Source organism: Ictidomys tridecemlineatus, chromosome 13 (assembly GCF_052094955.1).
Source record: "Ictidomys tridecemlineatus isolate mIctTri1 chromosome 13, mIctTri1.hap1, whole genome shotgun sequence".
Lineage (NCBI taxonomy): Eukaryota > Metazoa > Chordata > Mammalia > Rodentia > Sciuridae > Ictidomys > Ictidomys tridecemlineatus.
In genome coordinates this window covers 65,360,188-65,366,187 of record NC_135489.1, presented here as the reverse complement: position 1 = coordinate 65,366,187, position 6,000 = coordinate 65,360,188, and the positions used below count along the sequence as shown (strand labels likewise).

Sequence of the window (6,000 nt, the reverse complement as noted above, 5' to 3'; positions counted from 1 at the left end):
ATTTGGGAGGTCGTTAATCTACCTACCTCAAGTTCCAAGTTGCAAAATCATTTGGGGCTTCCTTATAGAAAATGGGAATTATTTAGTACATGTTGCTAAGAGAAGAGTACTATAATTGAACATTTTAGCATGTGGTGTATGGATTTTAATCATTAAGCCTAACAGCAATTGCATTTCCTCATTATATGTATGCAACACTAACTCAAGCAGGCTTAAGGGTCATAAAAACTTTAGAGGGGAAAACACCAGTATGGACTAACAGAACTCTTCATGGTTGCTTTACATGTACTTTATAGAAATTAAGTTTTACAATACTGCTTTAGAAGTTTTTACAATAAAATTTTCATTTAAATAGTTCTAATTTATTTCCCAAGTAATAAAAGTACGCTGCTTTGCTGGTGATCTGAAATTCAATGTTTCTTCATGGATTTTAAATTTACATTCATTGAGAATGACTAGTGTTTCAAAAGGTTAACAAGCTGTGAAGTTGAGATATGATTTGAAAAGAATTTATTTTAAAGCATTATAAGGAAGAATAATCTTGAATAATATTTTAAGCATGTCCATTAATTGAAGCCGACCAGGCGATATCTGGAACAGAGAAAAGTCTAAATTCTGATTGACAGAATTAATTAAATTAATGAAAGTAGCAACAACAATTAGAACTTTATTGTATCTAATAGATTACATTGGGTGTCTCTATGATACATCGAAGAAAAAGTTAAAGGGAAATATGTAGTTAATCATGTTATGAGAAGAATATTGCCATCTCATACAGATAGTTGTTAATTTGATGACTTATTGGGTGGTATTTATGGGAGAGTATTTTAATATCAACCTCCTAATTATATGAAGTATTTTCTTATGGAGTCTCTGTGATGAGAATTATTTTTATAGACCTACTCCAACTGTACTACATGTCCAGGGGGAAAATCAGTTAATAGTGGAAATCTATGTGCAAGGGTGCTCTTTATTGCCAACTTCACCTTCCCCTGAGTATTTCAGTAACAATGTTAAATTCTTGAGCTCCTTGTTCTCCTCTAGTGACAGAACTGGTCCCCCTGTTGTTGAGGTGACCCTTTGTCGACTTTGCATTTTCTTCTCATCTTCAACCTTGAATTCCATATTTATCTTTCTGATTTCAACTGAAACGATGACTATTTCTACTCCTTCTCCTTTTCCTTTTCTTCTCCCCCTCTCCTTACCCTCACCTCCTCATTTATCACTTTTTCTTTCTTGTGTTTTGGAACATCAGTCTTGGTTTTTAAGTCAGTGTTTTCTGATCAGTTCTTCTGTCCACCTTCCATTAAAGTGTTGGGATTCCCCAGAGTTCCAACAATGATTCTTTTATCATTTTGTACTTTTTCTCTGGGTAACCTCTCTTATCATCTTGTTGCTACACTGGTAATTTCTACCTGGTGGCAGAATCATGCCTTAACTCTGGTGGAAGTGGACTCTACCTAGTTATACTTTACCCATTTCAATTCAATGCCCTGCTGAAATTTTCCCTTTCTCTGAGTTCCTGGTCACTTTTAATGCTGTCACCATTTATCTGTTTTCTTAAGTCAGAAATCACATGTAATATATGGCCTTAATTACTAAATAAAAATAGAAAAATAAAGATATGGAATAAGTTTTTACAAAAGCAAATGTGAGAAAGAATAATATATTCACCTCTATAGAAACATATTTGAGAACTTCGAGGAATGGATTATTTCCAATAAACCAGAGAGTATGTAGACAAAGTTTAACCCAAGAAAAGAGTTGAAGCTTTGAATATACAGTCGAAGAGACTTGGAGGTCCAGCTGAACTGTTCATCTTTATAATTTCAGTGATAAACTCTTCCAGGCCATAGAAAAAGTTGAAAGTTCCTTTATGGATTAGCAAATGAAACCTAAGTACAAAAAATAAAATAAAATTTTAGACTAGAAATCACATCTGAACACAGATATAAATCCTAAATAAATATTGGCAAATATAATCCAGCCATGTATTGGAAAAATCATACCCTTTTACTAAAGATGGCATATTGTTCATTAATGTAATGTTCAATAATGAAATAGGGTTAAGTATTATAGAATCTACCAGTGTAATTCATATATTAATAAATTAGAAGGGAAAGCAATGTAATGTTCTATAGACACTGAAAAAGCTTTTGATAAAATTTAACTGCTATTCCTAGCTAAATTGTGTTTGTATAAAGAATTGAATATGGTAAAAGTTATTCTAAAATGTAATAGCAAATTATCAAAATCTTGAAGTAAGGAATTAGGAGTGTCTATTATCAGATTAATATTAATTCTTTTTAATTTTTAGTGAATAAAATAAGCAACAAAGTCAAATGAGTATAAACTTTGGAAAGAAGGCCCAGAACTGCATCCCCTTACATGAATGCACACACATTTGCAAATAATATGATTTTATACCTGGAAAAATCAGAAGAATCTAATTACAAAATATTACAATTAATATGAGAATGTTGAATGTGATCATACATAGGATAAGTTTTAAAAATCCCATTAACTTTTCTGTGTTTCAGCCATTTGTACTTAGAAATGGAAAAGGAACAAAAATACCATTTACAATAACAATAAGGTATAAAATATGTAGAATAAATTGAACATGAAATGTGAAAGACCTTATATGAAGAAAAGTAGAAAATTCTATTGAAGGATATAAATTAATATATGAATAAATGGAAAGATATCACAAAAATGTTAATTATCTCCAGATAAATATTTAACTTGATTCTAAAATAGAATCCCAACTAGTTTTAATTTAAATGGGATAAAATAATTTTGTACTGAAATTCCCAACATTATGGTGGTTTGGTAATAGACTAATAGTCTACAGAACAAAATAGAGAAGGAGAAAGAGATGCATGAAAATGTAATATGAGAAAATGGTAAATCAATGGGGAACAAATAATAGGTTATTTAATGGGTCGTACTTGCCCAGCTGTACACAAAAATGACTTTTAACTAGATTAAAGACTTAAATGTTTGAAAGGAAAAATAGGTTTTATAACAATATTTTAGGAAAATAAATGAACTATAGAAGTGAAGCAGAAACCCAATCAAAACTGGAAACTTGTACCTTATAAAAATAAATGACATATATATCAAAATCAGTTTTATTTTTTATTTTTTATTTTTACAAGGTAAATTCTTTTTTTTAATATTTATTTTTTAGTTTTCGGCAGACACAACATCTTTGTTTGTATGTGGTGCTGAGGATTAAACCCGGGCCGCAAGCATGACAGGCGAGTGTGCTACCGCTTGAGCCACATCCCCAGCCCCAAAGGTAAATTCTTTTTTTTTTTTTTTTTTTTACTTGATCACCTTTCTTCATTTTATTTTATTTTATTTTATTTATTTTTTTTATTGGTTGTTCACAACATTACAAAGCTCTTGACATATCATACTTCGAACAATAGTTTCAAGTGAGTTATGAACTCCCATTTTTACCCCAAATACAGATTGCAGAATCACATAGGTTACACATTCACATTTTTACATAATGCCATACTAGTGACTCAGTTTTATTTAATCTGAAAATTTTTTATTTCATTCTCATTTTGAAAGCTGTTTTGTTTAAATTTTTTATTTGATATATTACAGCAGAATGCATTATAATCCTTACTAAACATACAGAGCACAGTTTTTTTTATGTCTCTGGTTGTATACAAAGTATATTCACACCAATTCATGTCTTATATATATACTTTGGATAATAATGATCATCACTTTCCAAAATCATTTCTAACCCCATTCCATGTCCATTCTTAAACTTAGCTCTTAAGTATATAATAATTCCACTATCTCACTGTGCTTATTTTTATCATTGTAAGATTCTTTTTTATTTAAACTATATTATATTTATTAAGACATCAAGTCTATTTAAAATATATTAGTACTTCAAAAATATTATTCTACAACACCTCCTGGTTGACCCAGGAAACATGACTCCAAATCACTCATTATCCTGACGGCTAGAAAAACTATGAAGCACCAATAAAACAGGGCTTTCCTTCTAACAGTAGGAATATTCAAAGTACATGTATGAGAACATGAATTGGTGTAAGTATACTATGTTTACTACCAGAGATATGAAAAATTGAGCTCTATATAGGTAATAAGAGTCGTAATGCATCCCGCTGTTATAAATAAATAAATAATTTGGAAAACGTAGAAAAGATGATATATGAGAAAAAATGAAAGCTGTTTTTATTGGCTACATAGTTCTTACAGTTTTATGGGTTTCAATGCGTTAAAGATGCCATTCTTCTTCTCTGCCTTGTATTCTCCTTACCAGTTACTGCTGATCGACATACTGTGTATTTCACTTATCTTGTTTTACTGTCTTTATTCATTGGATTACTCTGTTCTTTGTATTCTTAGCCCTTTGCTCATGTCTCTGCAGTTGATTTTCCCCTCTTTTATTTATTTATTTATTTTTAAATTTTTTTAATGTTTATTTTCTAATTTTCGGCGGACACAACATCTTTGTAAGGGCAAGAGCTCTATTTTCCTTTGAATCGTTAGCACTAACATGGGGTCTGTCTCATAGTGAGTATTGAATAAATGTTTGTTGAATTTGTGGGGACCTGGACTCGGCCAGTTTTCTCTTTGTCTTGTCATATTATGACTAGAAACATAGATGATTATTCCAGTAAAGTCTCTGGGCTCTTTGAATTCCCACCGAATTTGGTCCTGTATAAATTTCCATGTCAGATCTGTGTTTTCTTCTTTCAGCCTTTTCCCTCTTCACTCCAGACCTCTTTGTCCCAGCACTCATTCCTTTTCACTTCTTTCCTCTCAGTAGAAATAGCACATTCTTTTGGTTGCACCTCTTTCTCCAGCTTCAGATGCCTGTTTTTTTGGCAAGATATATCACATAGAGACTACTTTCAGTTAGTCTCTACTCAGAAGTCTCAGGTAAAGGCCATTCATATCATTCAAGTTACTAAAATCAGTGGTCTCTGTTCAGTTCCCATGTTCTTTTACTTTTTCAAAATCAAATTTAATAGAGAAATTTTGTACTTTATTAAAAGTGTTTTTATTAGTTCATTATAGTTTTATATAATAATCGAGTTCATTTTGATATAATTATGCATGCATGGAATGTAATTCACTCCATTTCAGCCTCCAGAACTTCCTCTTTTCCTTCTTTCTTCTCTACTCTGTTCTCCTTTCTCTATTGGTATTCTTTCTGTTTATTTATTTAAATTATATTTATGGAATTCACTGTGCTGTATCCATATATGTATATAGCATAATTTGGCTACTTTCATTCCACCATTTCTCCCTTTTCTTATCCTTTCTCCTTCTTCCTCAATATCTTGCCTCTGCTCCACTAATCTCCCTTCTATTTACATGGGATTCTCCCTGCTTTTTTCCCCTGTTATTTTGTTCTAATTTTTGCTCATGGGAGAAAACATTGAACTCTTGACTTTCAGAGTCTGGCTTATTTCACCTGGAGTGATGTTCTTCATTTCCATCCATTTACTGCCCTGTCTTCTTCATGTCATTGATTGTTCAGTTTTGTCAAGTCACATTCAGATAGCTCTCTGAATTCTTTCTGTTCCTCTCAGTCCTACAGCAGTTATCTCAAATCAGCACCACATAGTTTCATGCCTGCCTGTTGCAATGCTCTTCTGATATTTCTATAATTGTTCTTTCTTTCTAATTCTATGCCATCATATCTAGACCTACCATAGTAATATCTTTTTTAAGAAAATCAAAACAGCAGTGACAAGACAGTAGAGAAAGGAGTCCAAAACATAAAATGGTATTTCTCTGCTTAAGCATATCCACTAGCTTCATCATTGTTAGTGTGGTGTTTAATTAGATTCTTCTTGCAGGAAGAGAGATCACTTAAGTTTGCCCAAGTAATGGGCTGTACTAAAAAAAAATGTTGGGAAAATGGAGACTCATGGAGAAGTAAGGGAGAGACTGTGCTTAGAGTCTGATCCTGCTTCAAGCACCTTCAGGAGTCTG

General features: G+C 31.9%; 1 long non-coding RNA gene across 1 annotated transcript in view; it reads right to left on the bottom strand.

Moving 5' to 3' along the window:
* Nucleotides 1-647: 647 nt before the first annotated feature.
* Nucleotides 648-6,000, bottom strand: part of LOC144370149 (uncharacterized) — a 32,337-nt gene continuing 26,984 nt past the window's right edge. The window contains exon 2 of the long non-coding RNA XR_013430083.1: nt 648-1,895. This is a non-coding gene — a long non-coding RNA (uncharacterized LOC144370149). The remainder of the gene's footprint in view (nt 1,896-6,000) is intronic.